We start from the raw sequence: 22,402 nt of genomic DNA, 5'->3' as shown, positions 1-22,402 counted from the left end.
TCTGATTTTACCTGTGTTGCACAACATCACAGGACATTGGAAATAGCATTGTTTTCAATGTTGGCTGGTCACGTCAATGACGCACAACTGTGATGCAGGTTTGGAGAAGGTTCCTGTGCTACTTTGGTGCAATTCAGTTAAATTTTGTGGTCCATAGACTTTAATGGAAATGCATCAAAAATGCATGTACATTCATTTTTTAAGCCATTTTGGTGCGTTTTTTGCCTAACTATTGTCATCCCTGCCAGGACAGTGGTAGCATAGTAATCAGACAATATACATAGTAGTTGAGGTTGAATAAAGACAATAGTCCATCCAGTTCAACCTGTGTAGGCACGTGTGGCCGTAATCATCTCTCATACCCCTTAATGTTCTGATCCTTGAGATGTACGTCCAAGAGTCTTTTGAAAGCCCTAACAGTAAAGAACCCCCTGCATTGCCTGAGGTCAAAACGCTTCTCCTCTAATTGCATTGTATGTCCTCGAGTCCTCATGCAATCTTTGCGACTGAATAGCTTTTTTTCTATACTGAGATCACCATTGAGGTATTTATAAATTGCTATCATATCCCCTCTCAGGCGTCTCTTCTCCAGGGAGAATAAATTAAGCAATTGTAGACGCTCTTCATAATTAAGGTCCTCCAATCCCCTAATCAGTTTAGTTGCCCTTCTCTGGACTCTCTCCAGCTCCAACACATCCCTCCTGAGGACTGGCAACCAGAACTGGACAGAATACTCCAGATGCGGTCGGACCAGAGTTTTATCGCATACACAAATACAAAGCAGTCAAATTGCATTGTAATCACCCACCACTTGCACTGAGAATTGCAAACAAATCACACAGCATAATTGCAGCTGAAATCACATTCAAAACTGATGGCCATAGTGTGAACCAGGCCCTATATAAATTGCACTTATTTTAGCAAATGTATTTAAAGATACAATTGTATTGAATAACTTGAGTGGCCTGCACAAAACCCTGACCTCATCTCTACTGAGCACTTGAACTGAAATGCCGGTGTCTGGTGAAAAAGTCTTTCCAGAAAATTAGAGGTTGTAATAGCCTTAAAGGGGCAACACATAATAATGTTTATGTTTTTGGAATGAGGTGTCCAATAATTCTATATCGGTGTGTTGGTCGGATGTTCACAAACTTTTGACCATATACTATATACATTGATCAATGGGTGAGCACCCTGTGCTGTAAAGATTGTAGCAATCATTTTTTTGCAAACAAAATGTAATTTTTTGCATGATTTTTTTATAGTTATGCTATGATATAATGCTTTCAAACAGCCATTCTCATTTTAAAGCTATAGATAATAACCACATTCAATGCTATCAACGTAAGGACACCAAGCAGGAAATGTAACCAACAGTAACCTTAGCAACAAAGACAATAATAGGAAAAACCTATATTCTGCTAAGTGATGGAAGTACAGCAAAAACATGTAACCATCATTGTAACTGTAACATGTTGGAATGTGTAAGCAGAACATTTGTTACATAATACAAAAGAGCAAAAATGTTCCAGCAGAGTTGTTTTCTTGTCTTATTTATAAAATGTGGGGCTCTTGGTTCTATATATTTTATTATTTATACATAGAGAGTTTTTGTCTCGTCAAGAGTTTCTAGAAAACAACACACAAATTCAAATTAGAGCAGTTTCAATCCAAAACCATATTTACAAGGGTAATAATACATATCATACATATAAAACAGATTAATTAAACAAATAAAGATCAGAATCCTGATCCATGTCCATATAAATGTAAAATTCGCAGACCCGGTAATTCATAAAAGCTTTCTTTGCTTGGGGACAATGTGATAATTTTTTCCTCTGGGTTTTGATCTAATGAAAATGATGTCGCACAGTCACATTATTTCAGTATTACTGATACCCTGACATTGTGTTGCTTCATCATATTTGGAATTGAAATTGCACTTCATGATATAGAATAATCACAAAACCATGAATACATCTGCCTCCTTGCAAACATAAAGGATTTCCCGGATTAACAAATTAGTGACCTGTAATTTACATGGTCTTAATTTGGATTACAATCATTTTTTCCTAAACACGATAGGTATTCATCTGGATTTGTTCTTGCTTTCTTTTACTCTGTGTGCTCCTGTCAATGCATCCTCCAGTTTTTCTGTCCTGTCTGTATGTTTCATGTCCTCCAGTATGTGTCTCCTCTTCATCCCACTCTCACCTGTCTCTCATTCTAGCAGTACCTCGGGCTATAAATGCATGAGCATTGTTAGCAGCCATTGCCGATATGCTGAATGTCAACCTGGATTTGTGTTTTTAAGCTTGCATTAAATTCCGCCCATTTCTGAGTTTACACGTTCTCTTTATTCTGTCTTGAAAAATTTCTGTCCCAGTTTTTGCATTTAGATTGTTTCTTTGTATGGTTGCCTTGGTAACAACCTAATTCTTACAGTATCCTGCTTCTAAACTTCCTTTAGCTCCCTGGTAACATACTGATTCACTCACCTTGTTCCTGTTTGGACCCTGGCATCTCCTGTTTGGCCTTTACACTTGGAGTGTGCAATTACACTTCCTATAAGTCTTGTCTGAGTAAGACAATGCATACTTGAAACCTTCTTCATAGCCCCCCCCCCCCTCCCAGTATCTAATTGGGGTTTTATTTGTCTACTTTGATCCAGTGGTGCCTGCTTCCTTCATTCAGTCACCAGCCTTAGTGTTGGCTAAGTCCACTTTTACATAAAGTCTGTCCAGTCTCTGTTAACCCATTTATGTCCTTTCTCTAGATCCCTAGACTCGGGTTCCCATTGTCGACAATGGATACAGAAAGGGATCTGCTAAGTAGTAAAACAAGGGAGCAACCAAGAACTAAATGACACTGGTAGTTCAACCAACTGCCTGCTATACGGGAAACAGCTCATCCATACCCTTGTCCTTGACCAATGAATAGATGTCAAGCCTGCCCTTTGTGCTTTTGTATCTATGTTTGTCTTACTGCCTTAGCGTTGATGTGCTTTCTGACCCTGACCCGGGCTGACTATAGTGCCTGCTTGTCAATCCTTAGATACCACTTAGTCATTGCTCTCAGGGGGGTATATACCGCGAGGCAAACAAGGCGTTTGTCTGAGGCAACATTTTTCAGGGAGACGGCCTCTGTTCTGCAGGCATCACCCCGGTACAGTTTTTTAGAGGTGGTGGTTGGCTCTCCTGTAATAGCAATCAGAGTGGCTTATTAGCCGCTCGATTGCTATTACAAGCAGTGGCAGTGGATGTCTCCCCACCTCCCCCTGCCTTCCACAGCTCTCTCGGGCTCTCCTGTCCCACTGGGAGACCCGAGCGACCAATTGACGAATCCATCGGCTGGCCGACAGCCAAGCAAAGCCCAGATAGACTTTGATCAGCTATCCATAACAGTAAACTGGAAGCAATGACATCACTTCAGTTTATCTGGCAACTATCAGCGGCAGTTTTTAAAAATGTAAAGCATTCAAAGACACTAATCTTTTAAGTGCAGAGCAGGGATTTAGGGTATTTTAGACCCCAGATCTCTCCATATAGAGTACCTGTCACTGCCTATTGCTGTCACAAGGATGTTTACATTCCTTGTGACAGCAATAAAAGTGATGAAAAAAAATAATTAAAGCAACAGTGTAAAAAAATAAATAAATAAATAAAAAATTAATAATGAAAAAAAAAAAAGTAAAGTGCCCCCGTCCTCCCATGCTCGCACACAAAAGAGAACAAGCGTGTTGGTCCTGCAGGCACGTAAACAGGAATCGTCCCACACATGTGAGGTATTGCCGCGAACGTCACATCATGGGCCATAATTCTAGCACCAGACGTTTTCTGTAAATTGAAAGTGGTAACCTGTAAAGGCTTGTAAAGCGTTGCCAATAGATAGCAAAATTTACGCTGTTTGTCGCTGTTGCATGGGCGTGTGAAATTTTAAAACAGCTAGGGTGGGACAAACTTAGATGGGGGCAGCGCTAGTTTTTAGTCTTTTTTTAGTCTTGCCTAGGGCAGCACAAAACCAAAATACACTACTGATTACTCTTCAACTCCTGTTCACTCTGTTCATACTACACCCGGTCAGTTTGTTCAATTACCCTAATCCTGACTTGTAATATCATGGTGGTCATTGTTTGCCCTGCATCTTGTTTTGGTTTGATTAAAAATGGCGCAGCTTCTATTTGTTTTCACATTCAATTTTTCAGAGATGCATGATGAAACAATCTCCATCTATATATATATACTGGTTTATATTTTATAATAAACTTTTTACCTATATATTACAATTTGTTACAATATAACATGTTGCTTACCTTAACCACTTAAGCCCCGGAGGATTTGGCTGCTAAAGGACCAGGGGTTTTTTTGCGATTTTTTACTGCGTGACTTTAACGGACAATTGCGCGGTCGTGCGACGCTGTACCTAAACGAATTTGACGTCCTTTTTTTCCCACAAACAGAGCTTTCTTTTGGTGGTATTTGATCACCTGTGCGATTTTTTGATCACGCGCTATAAACAAAAAAAGAGCGTAAATTTTGCAAAAATAACAATATTTTTCACATTTTTTTATATGAAATTCCCCAAAAAAAAAAGTAAAAATCAAAATTTTTTAACATTTTTCGGCCAATTTGTTTTATGCTACCTATGTTTGGTAAAAAAAATCGCAAAAAGCGTATTTTGATTGGTTTGCGCAAAAGTTATCGCGTTTACTAACAAAGAGAAAGATTTTTGTCATTTTTGGTGTTTTTTTTTTTAACGCGTAATGGCGGCGATCTGCGATTTTTTTTTCGGTACTGCGACATTGCGGCGGACAGATCGGACCCTTGACTGACATTTTTGACACTTTTGGGGTTACCAGTGACATTACTGCAGTAATCAGTGCTATACATATGCACTGTTACTGCAAAAATGACACTGGCAGGGAAGGGGTTAACTTTATTGGGAAGGGAGGGGTTAAGTGTGTCCTAGGGGCGTGCTTTCTACTGTGTAGGGACATTGCTATTGGTGTAAAAGCAAAGATCAACCGTTCTACATAGTAGAACGGTCAGATCTTTACTTTTACACAGGGAGAACTGACAGGCAGCTTGTTTACACAAGCTGCTCTGTCTTTCTCCCTTCACAGGAGCGATCGTAGTGTGGCCGGCGGACATCGAGTCCGCCGGTCACACGCACTGACTTGCCTGTGAACGAGCCGCGGCGGGCGCGCGCCTCGGCGGGCGCGCGCCCGCTCGCTATAGGCTCGCAAGTCAGTGACAGGCGAGTGACGTACCGATACGTCACTCTGCCTGGCCGGGGCTGACCGCCGCAGTATATAGTCGTGCGGCGGTCGGCAACCGGTTAAATACTAACTCTAAACAAAAAACTATTTTCTGTAGGTTTGAAGAGTGGGGAAGAGTTTGAACATCCTATTCCTTTCCTACTCTATCCAAATATTTGACTGGAGTTGTGCTTTAAAGCAATGTTTTCCATAACTTTATTTTAACATTTTACATGCTTGGTATACCACATTTCCATTACTGTATCACATATACAAATTGTACATTTTCTTTCTAAAAGCTATTGGAATTTCATTGCAATCACTGAGCCTTGCTTACCATCTACTATTGAAATAAAATATCCACCGCACGGAGTGTCTTATTTTTAGTAAATCAGGCCTGAATAGAAAAAGAGTCACTGTGCAGCCCTAGTAAGCACTTTCTGAGCCTAACTACCCTCACAAATTAAACAAAAGTTTAAAAAAAGCACATCTCATCATCTTTCTACTGCCCTTCCTGTTCTTCTCTAACACCAGTCCTCCCCTGTGTTGAATGATGCCTATTGTCATTTAACCACTTTTGGTAAGGCGAGGCTGTCATGGGCACATCCCTGGGAGGGTATCATCATGCATTGAAGCTTAGATGTTTAGACTGATGGTGCTCACTCATCCCCACCGCCAAAACTTAAAAAGAAAATGACTCTGCTTGTCACATTAAATAGCCAGAAGACACCTAGAAGCAAGGTTGGTATTCTACAGTTTACTGTGTGGAGAGGTTCTGAAAAGGGTGTTGTAAACTGGAGTTGGAATTTAAACCTATACATAACAAGGCTCCATGTTCCTGATAGGATGCAACTTCTAAAACTCCCCTGGAATTCTGCCCCTTCCTTAGTCATGCCAACCCCCACAACAGTGAAGAAGTGGTGACAGAGCCACTACATTACAAACTTTGTATTTATCCCCCTGGACCATTTTTTTTTTGGGTATGCGATTCCTTAAGGAGTTTATAGTTCAGTTTTAGCCATAATCCCTAAATATCTTTGAAGAAAGAGGTTTGGTGCCTCGAGTCAAGGTTTGTGGGACTTTAAAGGGGCTAATATACACAAAAGTATTCTAAGTATAAATATAATATTTATTTCAAAATAACATAAAAGAAATTATCATACATTTCTGGTTTAGCAGAACATATGTTACATGTGATGTATGGGCTAAGAACCCATAGGTGAGAGTGAAGGAGAATAGTATGAAAAAAGTGACATGGTGGAAATGTGACATTAGTCTCTCTCTTGTGGTCTAAACGTCTATGGTTGGCGTTGGATCTTTGTTTTGAGAGAGTATTTGGATTCCTACGCGTTTCGGCGGGGGGCCTTTGTCAAGGAAAAATGTCAACCATCTCTGCAAGATATGTGAAATGGTAGTAAGGGTATTTAGTTTTTTGACCATCCTGAGACATTTGTTTCATGGTAGGTCATGTGATACATACTTAGATAGAGAATTGCCTGGGCCTGCTTGTGGTCCTCCGGTCCTCATATGAATCAACAGGATAAAGCTACTGGGATGTATAAGGTGGCGGTATTAGTATACGTTTGTATGTTTATAGTACATGTGCCAGTGGTATTGGTTATGTACTTACTGGTTAAGTATATTCTCTAGACCAGTTGAGGGAAGAAGGTATTGGATCAACCCGTATTAGGTCAGGTCTGTATATGGAAGGGAGTATTTGGTTAAATATTTAAGAACAATATTTACTTTTATATGTTCCATATTGTTTTAGTACTTACTTTGTGACATAGGATTATATAAGCAATATTGGTTCCAGCATTTGTCCACTAGGTGGCGTGTTGTCCCGACTGGTCTTGTAATGCTATACAGTTCCAGTGGTCTCCACTGTGGGGTGCTGGTCCAACTGTTCCTGTTCTAAATATAGTGAACAGGAAAAGTCTTGTCAAAAGTGTATTCCAGTATAAAGATACCATCAGTGCATCTTTTGCACTATGGTATACTTACAGTTTTGTCCTTTGGTTAAGGGGGAAGAAGGGTGGAAGGTCCGAGTAGCGTGGTCCGAGCGTCCTCACCGTCCCTCAGCTCGAGGGAAGTGACGCCCTGTTTGAGATTCCCGGCCTTTTATATCGTTCACGCATGCGCAATAGACGCATGCTTGTGTAACAGAAGATCCTTGCCGGATGACGCGTCGCGGGTGCGCGCGCATCCTGTCTTCAATCTGAACGGTACATTTCATGCGGCCGCCGACACAGGGGGCGGAGTTTGGGTCCCAATTCAGGGTCCTATTGGCAGAGGATGGTAGAAGGTCTGCTTAACTCCTTGTTCCCCGGTCTTGATCACCGGGGTTACCTGTGCCGGATGAGGTTTATTTGGGGGAGAAAACAAGCAGGCTTTTAAATTTTCAGGCGATGTATAGCAATTAGTGAATTGATTTATTCTAAATAACGTGCCATTTGGAAGCCAATTTTAGGCTTTTTTGAAAACATCCAAACGGGAGAACGCCATTTAGGTTATATATAATAGAAATAAGTATAGATAAAAATAAATAATAAAAAAATAGGTTATTTATTTTATTTATTTTGAGCAGCAATTAGTATAGAGCTGTTCATGTGTGATATGGATGAAACATGAAGTTCTTGATTTTGGTCAGGGAATGTTCGATCCCAGCAGGGTGTTTTTAGATGTAATATCGGAAAGTTCCGAAAGGGGATAGTGTTTTTCAAGGTAGGTTGTCCTCCATGTGTGGAGGGGGGTTTTTTTGAAAAATAAATATCTGACGTTAGGTCTTTTGTTACTGTGCCTCAATCTGTTTTCCCAGATACAAAGCCCTCCAAAAAGGGGCGGTAGCTGACATTTTCATTCAGGCCCGGTGGGTGGGCTGCATTTAGTTTCTTTATCCAGCGAAGTTCCATCTGGAGGAGCACTTTATTCCAATCCCCCCCTCTGGGGGGGATATGAATCCTGTCCAGTATGGAGAATTGGACTTTGGGCATATGGTTTTTGTGATGATTGGCCACATGGCGGCCTAATGGTAAATAAAAGTTGCTTATGGACATACTTTGTAAGTGCTGGTTAACTCTTATGCCGAACTCTTGTCGCGTTTTCCCTACGTAGAAGCTGCCACATTCGCACTCCATAAGGTAGACCACCCCTTTGGTCTTGCAGTTTGCAAAATGTTTTGGGGTGAACTGGTCTCCGTTTGGTAGTGTCTTATATGTGGATTTTTTGATAACTGAACATTGTGCGCATGATCCGCATGGGAAAGTGCCTTTAGTCTGGCAAGGATCCTTTTTGGTTTTAAACTCGCTGTGAACCAGTGTTTCTTGTAGTGAGGTTGTTTTCCGGTAGGTAACAAGTGGTTTTTCTGTTACCAATTCTTTTATATTGGGGTCTTCGGTCAATATAGACCAATTTTTTTGTAGTATTTTTTTTAATTGTTTATGTTCATTGGAAAATCGTAAAATCAACCTTGTTGGTTGTTCCGTTTTGGCCTTAGGGGCATGTTTCTTGAAGAGGATGTCCTGTCTGTTTTTTTCCTGGACTTTGTTAAATGCCTTTCTGAGGCACGTTTTAGTATATCCTCGTTCCTGTAGTCTCAAATTTAAGTCATATGCTTCCTTTTTGTAGTCCATTTCTTTTGTGCAGTTCCTTTTTAGTCTCAGGAACTGACTATAGGGGATTGATTTTTTTAGAGATTCCGGATGAAAACTGGTGGCATGTAATATTGTGTTTCCTGCCGTTTCTTTTCTATAAAGTGTTGACATCACGTTCCCTTGGTTGTCCTTATAGATGTATGTGTCTAAAAATGGAATTTTGGTTTTATGAAAAGACATGGTAAAGAACATGTTATGGTTGTTTTTGTTCATTTTTTCAAGGCATTTTTTCAAGAGATCTTCAGGTCCATTCCAGATTACTAGGATGTCATCCAGGTATCTTTGCCACAAGAGGATGTTTTCTGTGTATTCTGAGTTTTCTTCTGCTGTCAAAAATTCGTTTTCCCAGTCACCGAGGTATATGTTGGCGTAGGCAGGTGCACAACTTGTGCCCATGGCAACTCCGCAGACCTGAAGGTAATAATTTCCACCGAAAGAGAATGTGTTGTGGTTCAATATAAACTTTAGCATGTTCAAGATAAATTGGTTAAACTTCCTGTCGCGGTTGCTCTGTTGGTTAAGAGTTTTTTCTACGGTTTTTAAGCCGTGTGAGTGAGGAATATTATTATATAAAGCCTCTACATCTATGGTAACCAGTAATGCGTCTTTTGGAACTGTGAGGCCTTCCAGGATCTGTAGCAGGTGTACCGTATCCTTTGTGTATGATGTCAGTTGGGTCACATGCGGTCTTAAGTAGTTGTCTATGACTTGACTTGCCTTCTCCGTAATATTCCCGTTCCCCGAGATTATGGGTCTGCCGGGTGGGTCTGTTGGATTCTTATGGATTTTTGGCAGTGAGTAGAAGGTTGGGGTTCTCGGATGTTTTGTTCTAATGAATTCCCAGAGGGGTTGAGATATAGCCTTGTCATTATACGCGCTGTCTACTAGTTGGTAAAATTCCTCCTTGTAGTTCCCTATCATGAGAGGTGAGATGGCTTTATAGCATTTTTTGTTTTCCAATATTTGCATACACATATATTCATAGTGGTCGTTGTCCATCACGACGACGTTTCCTCCCTTGTCTGAGGGTTTGATAGTGATATTTTCAATCTCTTTTAATTCTTGTAATGCTCTCTTTTGTGCGCGATTTAAGTTGGTTGTTCGGGTGTTTTTTTGTATTTTTTCGACGTCTTTTGACATTTGCCTGACAAATAGCGCGATGGTAGGGTTTGTACTTAGTGGTGGGAATTTGTGTGACTTTTTCCGGAACATGTCAGTTGTTGCGGCTTCCTCTATTTCATCCTCACTATCTGTGGGTTCATCATTTTCTTCAGAGTCACTCAGGCCTCCTTCTTCCAGTAATAAGTTTAGGTCTCGGATGGCTCGAAATTCCGCGGCCGTCAGTGGTGTGGGTTGTTCCTGGGTTATTGGTTTTTTCTGGTGCAGGAATTTCAATAATAGATTCCGTGCGAATAAGTTAATATCCTTTATAGCCTCAAAAGTATCCATAGTTTTATTGGGGCAAAAAGACAGTCCTAGTGATAGTACCTTTTTCTGTTCCGGTGTTAGGTTGTAGGAGGAGAGGTTGATCACGTTCAGTCCCTCGGTTCCTCTGGTTGTTGCTCCTGTTGTGCCTGTGTTAATGGTGGTTTGGTTTTGGTTTTGGTTTTTTCTCGGGCTAAAAAAGGCCCCTTTTGGGGTTGTTTTGGATTTTCATCCCTGTTTTTCTGGGATCTTGTGAAGATCTGGTAGTTGGTGGGTCTGCTGGTTGTGGGTACTTCAATAATTTCTTGTTCTTGGGTATCAAATTCCCCTGGTTCGTTATGTGTTCCCCATTCTCTTCTATCATAGTTCCTTTGCGAGTTTTGTTGATAATTTTTTGTTGTTTGGTTCCTACCTCTGCCTCTGTTGGTATCGGTCCCAGAGTTGTAGGATGATGAATCCGTAGAGTAGTTGGGGTTTTTTGTTGTTTTGTTCCTGTTTCTGTTTGCTCTTGATGTATTTGACCATCTATATGCTCTTCCTTGGGTAAATGCGTTTTTGTCTCGCCAGTATTTTCTTTCCTTTTTTTGTAGTATTTCTTTTCCATATTCCTCTAGGTGTGTCTTAAGTTTGGTTTCCTGTTCGCTATATAGTGGTGCGTTTTTAAGGGGGGTGAGTAATTCATATACTGATTTTATTTCCTCATCTAGGTTTTTAATTTGTCTCCGGTATTCCTCCTGTAGTAATATCATGAGGTTTTTGGAGCATTCATTTAAAGTATTTTCCCATTCTTTCTTCATCTGTTCAGTTATGTGGTCCATAGTTGGGAAAATTTGAATGCGTAGTCCAGCTGGGTTTATTTTTTCCTTTATGTATCTGTTAAAACTTTGGATATGCCAGTATAGTGCAGATTTTCTTACCAGGTGTTTCCTGAGGTTTGAAAATAATGCTAGTACGTCTGAGTCCATTTGTTCTTTCTCTTGAAATTTATCCTGAATCCCCTGCATTAGGGAGTCCCATTCCGTGCCCATCAGTTCCTCCATGTTTGTCTCCATCACACATGCACAAGTACTTACCAGGTCAATATTTTTTGGCCTGTATAGTAGTTATTATTTGGGGGTCAAATCCCTTCGTCACTCCTGTTACAGTTATATGCCGAACTGGAGGAAGGGTTTTTATTTGTACCCTTTAATATATTAGTTTTTCCTATGCCTTGCTGGTCAGCATAGGAGGGGAAAAAAGGGTCGTTTTTTTCTCCTTTGGGGAATCTGTGAGGCAGTGGGTGTGTTTTCCACCCGGGACAGAATTTTTGGGTATGCGATTCCTTAAGGAGTTTATAGTTCAGTTTTAGCCATAATCCCTAAATATCTTTGAAGAAAGAGGTTTGGTGCCTCGAGTCAAGGTTTGTGGGACTTTAAAGGGGCTAATATACACAAAAGTATTCTAAGTATAAATATAATATTTATTTCAAAATAACATAAAAGAAATTATCATACATTTCTGGTTTAGCAGAACATATGTTACATGTGATGTATGGGCTAAGAACCCATAGGTGAGAGTGAAGGAGAATAGTATGAAAAAAGTGACATGGTGGAAATGTGACATTAGTCTCTCTCTTGTGGTCTAAACGTCTATGGTTGGCGTTGGATCTTTGTTTTGAGAGAGTATTTGGATTCCTACGCGTTTCGGCGGGGGGCCATCTATAAGGACAACCAAGGGAACGTGATGTCAACACTTTATAGAAAAGAAACGGCAGGAAACACAATATTACATGCCACCAGTTTTCATCCGGAATCTCTAAAAAAATCAATCCCCTATAGTCAGTTCCTGAGACTAAAAAGGAACTGCACAAAAGAAATGGACTACAAAAAGGAAGCATATGACTTAAATTTGAGACTACAGGAACGAGGATATACTAAAACGTGCCTCAGAAAGGCATTTAACAAAGTCCAGGAAAAAAACAGACAGGACATCCTCTTCAAGAAACATGCCCCTAAGGCCAAAACGGAACAACCAACAAGGTTGATTTTACGATTTTCCAATGAACATAAACAATTAAAAAAAATACTACAAAAAAATTGGTCTATATTGACCGAAGACCCCAATATAAAAGAATTGGTAACAGAAAAACCACTTGTTACCTACCGGAAAACAACCTCACTACAAGAAACACTGGTTCACAGCGAGTTTAAAACCAAAAAGGATCCTTGCCAGACTAAAGGCACTTTCCCATGCGGATCATGCGCACAATGTTCAGTTATCAAAAAATCCACATATAAGACACTACCAAACGGAGACCAGTTCACCCCAAAACATTTTGCAAACTGCAAGACCAAAGGGGTGGTCTACCTTATGGAGTGCGAATGTGGCAGCTTCTACGTAGGGAAAACGCGACAAGAGTTCGGCATAAGAGTTAACCAGCACTTACAAAGTATGTCCATAAGCAACTTTTATTTACCATTAGGCCGCCATGTGGCCAATCATCACAAAAACCATATGCCCAAAGTCCAATTCTCCATACTGGACAGGATTCATATCCCCCCCAGAGGGGGGGATTGGAATAAAGTGCTCCTCCAGATGGAACTTCGCTGGATAAAGAAACTAAATGCAGCCCACCCACCGGGCCTGAATGAAAATGTCAGCTACCGCCCCTTTTTGGAGGGCTTTGTATCTGGGAAAACAGATTGAGGCACAGTAACAAAAGACCTAACGTCAGATATTTATTTTTCAAAAAAAACCCCCTCCACACATGGAGGACAACCTACCTTGAAAAACACTATCCCCTTTCGGAACTTTCCGATATTACATCTAAAAACACCCTGCTGGGATCGAACATTCCCTGACCAAAATCAAGAACTTCATGTTTCATCCATATCACACATGAACAGCTCTATACTAATTGCTGCTCAAAATAAATAAAATAAATAACCTATTTTTTTATTATTTATTTTTATCTATACTTATTTCTATTATATATAACCTAAATGGCGTTCTCCCGTTTGGATGTTTTCAAAAAAGCCTAAAATTGGCTTCCAAATGGCACGTTATTTAGAATAAATCAATTCACTAATTGCTATACATCGCCTGAAAATTTAAAAGCCTGCTTGTTTTCTCCCCCAAATAAACCTCATCCGGCACAGGTAACCCCGGTGATCAAGACCGGGGAACAAGGAGTTAAGCAGACCTTCTACCATCCTCTGCCAATAGGACCCTGAATTGGGACCCAAACTCCGCCCCCTGTGTCGGCGGCCGCATGAAATGTACCGTTCAGATTGAAGACAGGATGCGCGCGCACCCGCGACGCGTCATCCGGCAAGGATCTTCTGTTACACAAGCATGCGTCTATTGCGCATGCGTGAACGATATAAAAGGCCGGGAATCTCAAACAGGGCGTCACTTCCCTCGAGCTGAGGGACGGTGAGGACGCTCGGACCACGCTACTCGGACCTTCCACCCTTCTTCCCCCTTAACCAAAGGACAAAACTGTAAGTATACCATAGTGCAAAAGATGCACTGATGGTATCTTTATACTGGAATACACTTTTGACAAGACTTTTCCTGTTCACTATATTTAGAACAGGAACAGTTGGACCAGCACCCCACAGTGGAGACCACTGGAACTGTATAGCATTACAAGACCAGTCGGGACAACACGCCACCTAGTGGACAAATGCTGGAACCAATATTGCTTATATAATCCTATGTCACAAAGTAAGTACTAAAACAATATGGAACATATAAAAGTAAATATTGTTCTTAAATATTTAACCAAATACTCCCTTCCATATACAGACCTGACCTAATACGGGTTGATCCAATACCTTCTTCCCTCAACTGGTCTAGAGAATATACTTAACCAGTAAGTACATAACCAATACCACTGGCACATGTACTATAAACATACAAACGTATACTAATACCGCCACCTTATACATCCCAGTAGCTTTATCCTGTTGATTCATATGAGGACCGGAGGACCACAAGCAGGCCCAGGCAATTCTCTATCTAAGTATGTATCACATGACCTACCATGAAACAAATGTCTCAGGATGGTCAAAAAACTAAATACCCTTACTACCATTTCACATATCTTGCAGAGATGGTTGACATTTTTCCTTGACAAAGGCCCCCCGCCGAAACGCGTAGGAATCCAAATACTCTCTCAAAACAAAGATCCAACGCCAACCATAGACGTTTAGACCACAAGAGAGAGACTAATGTCACATTTCCACCATGTCACTTTTTTCATACTATTCTCCTTCACTCTCACCTATGGGTTCTTAGCCCATACATCACATGTAACATATGTTCTGCTAAACCAGAAATGTATGATAATTTCTTTTATGTTATTTTGAAATAAATATTATATTTATACTTAGAATACTTTTGTGTATATTAGCCCCTTTAAAGTCCCACAAACCTTGACTCGAGGCACCAAACCTCTTTCTTCAAAGATATTTAGGGATTATGGCTAAAACTGAACTATAAACTCCTTAAGGAATCGCATACCCAAAAATTCTGTCCCGGGTGGAAAACACACCCACTGCCTCACAGATTCCCCAAAGGAGAAAAAAACGACCCTTTTTTCCCCTCCTATGCTGACCAGCAAGGCATAGGAAAAACTAATATATTAAAGGGTACAAATAAAAACCCTTCCTCCAGTTCGGCATATAACTGTAACAGGAGTGACGAAGGGATTTGACCCCCAAATAATAACTACTATACAGGCCAAAAAATATTGACCTGGTAAGTACTTGTGCATGTGTGATGGAGACAAACATGGAGGAACTGATGGGCACGGAATGGGACTCCCTAATGCAGGGGATTCAGGATAAATTTCAAGAGAAAGAACAAATGGACTCAGACGTACTAGCATTATTTTCAAACCTCAGGAAACACCTGGTAAGAAAATCTGCACTATACTGGCATATCCAAAGTTTTAACAGATACATAAAGGAAAAAATAAACCCAGCTGGACTACGCATTCAAATTTTCCCAACTATGGACCACATAACTGAACAGATGAAGAAAGAATGGGAAAATACTTTAAATGAATGCTCCAAAAACCTCATGATATTACTACAGGAGGAATACCGGAGACAAATTAAAAACCTAGATGAGGAAATAAAATCAGTATATGAATTACTCACCCCCCTTAAAAACGCACCACTATATAGCGAACAGGAAACCAAACTTAAGACACACCTAGAGGAATATGGAAAAGAAATACTACAAAAAAAGGAAAGAAAATACTGGCGAGACAAAAACGCATTTACCCAAGGAAGAGCATATAGATGGTCAAATACATCAAGAGCAAACAGAAACAGGAACAAAACAACAAAAAACCCCAACTACTCTACGGATTCATCATCCTACAACTCTGGGACCGATACCAACAGAGGCAGAGGTAGGAACCAAACAACAAAAAATTATCAACAAAACTCGCAAAGGAACTATGATAGAAGAGAATGGGGAACACATAACGAACCAGGGGAATTTGATACCCAAGAACAAGAAATTATTGAAGTACCCACAACCAGCAGACCCACCAACTACCAGATCTTCACAAGATCCCAGAAAAACAGGGATGAAAATCCAAAACAACCCCAAAAGGGGCCTTTTTTAGCCCGAGAAAAAACCAAAACCAAAACCAAACCACCATTAACACAGGCACAACAGGAGCAACAACCAGAGGAACCGAGGGACTGAACGTGATCAACCTCTCCTCCTACAACCTAACACCGGAACAGAAAAAGGTACTATCACTAGGACTGTCTTTTTGCCCCAATAAAACTATGGATACTTTTGAGGCTATAAAGGATATTAACTTATTCGCACGGAATCTATTATTGAAATTCCTGCACCAGAAAAAACCAATAACCCAGGAACAACCCACACCACTGACGGCCGCGGAATTTCGAGCCATCCGAGACCTAAACTTATTACTGGAAGAAGGAGGCCTGAGTGACTCTGAAGAAAATGATGAACCCACAGATAGTGAGGATGAAATAGAGGAAGCCGCAACAACTGACATGTTCCGGAAAAAGTCACACAAATTCCCACCACTAAGTACAAACCCTACCATCGCGCTATTTGTCAGGCAAATGTCAAAAGACGTCGAAAAAATACAAAAAAACACCCGAACAACCAACTTAAATCGCGCACAAAAGAGAGCATTACAAGAATTAAAAGAGATTGAAAATATCACTATCAAACCCTCAGACAAGGGAGGAAACGTCGTCGTGATGGACAACGACCACTATGAATATATGTGTATGCAAATATTGGAAAACAAAAAATGCTATAAAGCCATCTCACCTCTCATGATAGGGAACTACAAGGAGGAATTTTACCAACTAGTAGACAGCGCGTATAATGACAAGGCTATATCTCAACCCCTCTGGGAATTCATTAGAACAAAACATCCGAGAACCCCAACCTTCTACTCACTGCCAAAAATCCATAAGAATCCAACAGACCCACCCGGCAGACCCATAATCTCGGGGAACGGGAATATTACGGAGAAGGCAAGTCAAGTCATAGACAACTACTTAAGACCGCATGTGACCCAACTGACATCATACACAAAGGATACGGTACACCTGCTACAGATCCTGGAAGGCCTCACAGTTCCAAAAGACGCATTACTGGTTACCATAGATGTAGAGGCTTTATATAATAATATTCCTCACTCACACGGCTTAAAAACCGTAGAAAAAACTCTTAACCAACAGAGCAACCGCGACAGGAAGTTTAACCAATTTATCTTGAACATGCTAAAGTTTATATTGAACCACAACACATTCTCTTTCGGTGGAAATTATTACCTTCAGGTCTGCGGAGTTGCCATGGGCACAAGTTGTGCACCTGCCTACGCCAACATATACCTCGGTGACTGGGAAAACGAATTTTTGACAGCAGAAGAAAACTCAGAATACACAGAAAACATCCTCTTGTGGCAAAGATACCTGGATGACATCCTAGTAATCTGGAATGGACCTGAAGATCTCTTGAAAAAATGCCTTGAAAAAATGAACAAAAACAACCATAACATGTTCTTTACCATGTCTTTTCATAAAACCAAAATTCCATTTTTAGACACATACATCTATAAGGACAACCAAGGGAACGTGATGTCAACACTTTATAGAAAAGAAACGGCAGGAAACACAATATTACATGCCACCAGTTTTCATCCGGAATCTCTAAAAAAATCAATCCCCTATAGTCAGTTCCTGAGACTAAAAAGGAACTGCACAAAAGAAATGGACTACAAAAAGGAAGCATATGACTTAAATTTGAGACTACAGGAACGAGGATATACTAAAACGTGCCTCAGAAAGGCATTTAACAAAGTCCAGGAAAAAAACAGACAGGACATCCTCTTCAAGAAACATGCCCCTAAGGCCAAAACGGAACAACCAACAAGGTTGATTTTACGATTTTCCAATGAACATAAACAATTAAAAAAAATACTACAAAAAAATTGGTCTATATTGACCGAAGACCCCAATATAAAAGAATTGGTAACAGAAAAACCACTTGTTACCTACCGGAAAACAACCTCACTACAAGAAACACTGGTTCACAGCGAGTTTAAAACCAAAAAGGATCCTTGCCAGACTAAAGGCACTTTCCCATGCGGATCATGCGCACAATGTTCAGTTATCAAAAAATCCACATATAAGACACTACCAAACGGAGACCAGTTCACCCCAAAACATTTTGCAAACTGCAAGACCAAAGGGGTGGTCTACCTTATGGAGTGCGAATGTGGCAGCTTCTACGTAGGGAAAACGCGACAAGAGTTCGGCATAAGAGTTAACCAGCACTTACAAAGTATGTCCATAAGCAACTTTTATTTACCATTAGGCCGCCATGTGGCCAATCATCACAAAAACCATATGCCCAAAGTCCAATTCTCCATACTGGACAGGATTCATATCCCCCCCAGAGGGGGGGATTGGAATAAAGTGCTCCTCCAGATGGAACTTCGCTGGATAAAGAAACTAAATGCAGCCCACCCACCGGGCCTGAATGAAAATGTCAGCTACCGCCCCTTTTTGGAGGGCTTTGTATCTGGGAAAACAGATTGAGGCACAGTAACAAAAGACCTAACGTCAGATATTTATTTTTCAAAAAAACCCCCCTCCACACATGGAGGACAACCTACCTTGAAAAACACTATCCCCTTTCGGAACTTTCCGATATTACATCTAAAAACACCCTGCTGGGATCGAACATTCCCTGACCAAAATCAAGAACTTCATGTTTCATCCATATCACACATGAACAGCTCTATACTAATTGCTGCTCAAAATAAATAAAATAAATAACCTATTTTTTTATTATTTATTTTTATCTATACTTATTTCTATTATATATAACCTAAATGGCGTTCTCCCGTTTGGATGTTTTCAAAAAAGCCTAAAATTGGCTTCCAAATGGCACGTTATTTAGAATAAATCAATTCACTAATTGCTATACATCGCCTGAAAATTTAAAAGCCTGCTTGTTTTCTCCCCCAAATAAACCTCATCCGGCACAGGTAACCCCGGTGATCAAGACCGGGGAACAAGGAGTTAAGCAGACCTTCTACCATCCTCTGCCAATAGGACCCTGAATTGGGACCCAAACTCCGCCCCCTGTGTCGGCGGCCGCATGAAATGTACCGTTCAGATTGAAGACAGGATGCGCGCGCACCCGCGACGCGTCATCCGGCAAGGATCTTCTGTTACACAAGCATGCGTCTATTGCGCATGCGTGAACGATATAAAAGGCCGGGAATCTCAAACAGGGCGTCACTTCCCTCGAGCTGAGGGACGGTGAGGACGCTCGGACCACGCTACTCGGACCTTCCACCCTTCTTCCCCCTTAACCAAAGGACAAAACTGTAAGTATACCATAGTGCAAAAGATGCACTGATGGTATCTTTATACTGGAATACACTTTTGACAAGACTTTTCCTGTTCACTATATTTAGAACAGGAACAGTTGGACCAGCACCCCACAGTGGAGACCACTGGAACTGTATAGCATTACAAGACCAGTCGGGACAACACGCCACCTAGTGGACAAATGCTGGAACCAATATTGCTTATATAATCCTATGTCACAAAGTAAGTACTAAAACAATATGGAACATATAAAAGTAAATATTGTTCTTAAATATTTAACCAAATACTCCCTTCCATATACAGACCTGACCTAATACGGGTTGATCCAATACCTTCTTCCCTCAACTGGTCTAGAGAATATACTTAACCAGTAAGTACATAACCAATACCACTGGCACATGTACTATAAACATACAAACGTATACTAATACCGCCACCTTATACATCCCAGTAGCTTTATCCTGTTGATTCATATGAGGACCGGAGGACCACAAGCAGGCCCAGGCAATTCTCTATCTAAGTATGTATCACATGACCTACCATGAAACAAATGTCTCAGGATGGTCAAAAAACTAAATACCCTTACTACCATTTCACATATCTTGCAGAGATGGTTGACATTTTTCCTTGACAAAGGCCCCCCGCCGAAACGCGTAGGAATCCAAATACTCTCTCAAAACAAAGATCCAACGCCAACCATAGACGTTTAGACCACAAGAGAGAGACTAATGTCACATTTCCACCATGTCACTTTTTTCATACTATTCTCCTTCACTCTCACCTATGGGTTCTTAGCCCATACATCACATGTAACATATGTTCTGCTAAACCAGAAATGTATGATAATTTCTTTTATGTTATTTTGAAATAAATATTATATTTATACTTAGAATACTTTTGTGTATATTAGCCCCTTTAAAGTCCCACAAACCTTGACTCGAGGCACCAAACCTCTTTCTTCATCCCCCTGGACCATATTCTGTATAAGAACAGTTTCCTCCCTTGTTTCATCAGCCTTGATACAAGTCCAAGGTTAATGAAGTGCACTTCATCAACCTTCTGACATTACTACCTGCCTGAAGCACTTCATCAATCTTCTGACATTACTACCTGCCTGAAGCACTTCATCAACCTTCTGACATTACTTCCTGCCTGAAGCACTTCATAAACCTTCTGGCATTACTACCTATTCGAAGCACTTCATCAATCTTCTGACATTACTTCCTGCCCAAAGCACTTCATCAACCTGGCATTAATGCCTGCCCAAAGCACTTCATCAACCTTCTGGCATTAATGCCTGCCCGAAGCACTTCATCAACCTTCTGACATTACTACCTGCCCAGAGCACTTCATCAACCTCCTGACATTACTACCTGCCCGGAGCACTGAATCAACCTCCTGACATTACTACCTGTCCGAAGCACTTCATCAACCTCCTGACATTACTACCTGTCCGAAGCACTTCATCAACCTTCTGACATTACTGTCTGCCTGAAGCACTTCATCAACCTTCTGACATTACTGCCTGCCCAAAGCACTTCATCAACCTGGCATTAATGCCTGCCCGAAGCACTTCATCAACCTTCTGACATTACTGCCTGCCCAAAGCACTTCATCAACCTTCTGACATGTAGGAAGCAATGTCAGAAGGTTGATGAAGTGCTTCGGGCAGGCAGTAATGTCAGAAGGTTAATGAAGTGTTTTGGTCAGGCAGTAATGTCAGAAGGTTAATGAAGTGCTTCAGGCAGGCAGTAATGTCAGAAGGTTGATGAAGTGCATCGAGCAGGAAGTGACGTCAGAATTACTAAGTAATCACACATGCATGTGGCCAGGACTGATTGAGACTGTATGATAAAGATGTTTACATTGTGCTGTTTAGAGCAACGCCAGATGCAAGTGTATAATGGCTTTAAATTATTTTAATACAAAAGACTATACTGTTCCATGATTGATTCTTGTTTCTGCTGAATACAGATTAGTGAAGGCCTAATCCACCTAGGGTTTGGTGAATCCATAAAAAAAATTACAAATGAAAGTCAATGAGAGGTGAAATTTGCTGAGCAATTTTGGCTCCTTTGGGACTGTTGAGCAAGTTACTGTCAAACAAGTAGCATAGAGTGTATGCTGTGGAGAACCTGTGCCAAGGAAAGAAACAATTACAGCAGGGCATTGACCAGTGGCACAGCGGTTTTGATGACATACTTTGTGAACTTCCTTTTTTCACAACACCACACTGTACCATTTAAAAAAAAACATGTAAAAAGGTATGGTTTTGTTCAAACTGACCGCCAACGGGACTATTTTGTATGAGAGAGAACAGGCTAAAATGCAGAGTTACATACCTCCCAACTTTTTGAGATGGGAATGAGTGACACCATATTAGAAAAAGTATGTAGGCATAGGACACACCCCGTGCCACGCCACCTAAAGGAGAATTATACAAAAAAAAAAGATTAGTTAAACCTACAAGTGCTTTTTTTTTACCACTGCTATTCCTTTTATACAAATGCAGAAACGTAGACTTTGGACGAAAGGTTTAGTACTGGAAACACTTTTTGAAAGAAAAAAAGTGTATTTTATATACAACTACATAGATCAGACCAAAATGAGGGACAAATGAGGAGGAAAGAGGGACATAGAGACTTTGTTCCAAAGCAGGGACAGTCCCTTGAAATCAGGGACAGTCCCTCAAAATCAGGGATATTTAGGAGCTATGGAGTTACAAGGCAAAGGCTAGTGTTTTCCTGCAAAAAAAGTCTCAGCTCAGATACAGGTGAAAGTAAAAATATTTAAACAGTAGGATAGTTTGTGAGCAGCTAGAACAAGTCCAATGCAGAGACACAAGGCTATCTACAATAAATTACAGCATAGGAGGAGGTAGATAATGCAGGCTTTGTAAGTCACTCTATTGTGCATTGTGGTGCACTGCGTTGCTAAAAATAGAGCTCATTAAGAACAGTTCTTTTGAATGAACACTACTACACAGCATAAGGCACATGAACAAAACTGAATATATATATATATATTCCCCCACCTAGCAGAAAGCAGGAATAAGATAAAATAGAAAACAAGTGGTTTTGATATTTACAGGACAGTCTTATCCAATGCCCCCCTCTGGAGCTCACTACACCCGTAACAATCTGATTGTAAGATCTCATTTAGATCGAGCAACA

Source organism: Pelophylax lessonae, assembly GCF_965119305.1.
Source record: "Pelophylax lessonae genome assembly, chromosome: 12".
NCBI lineage: Eukaryota > Metazoa > Chordata > Amphibia > Anura > Ranidae > Pelophylax > Pelophylax lessonae.
This window is presented reverse-complemented; position numbering follows the sequence as displayed.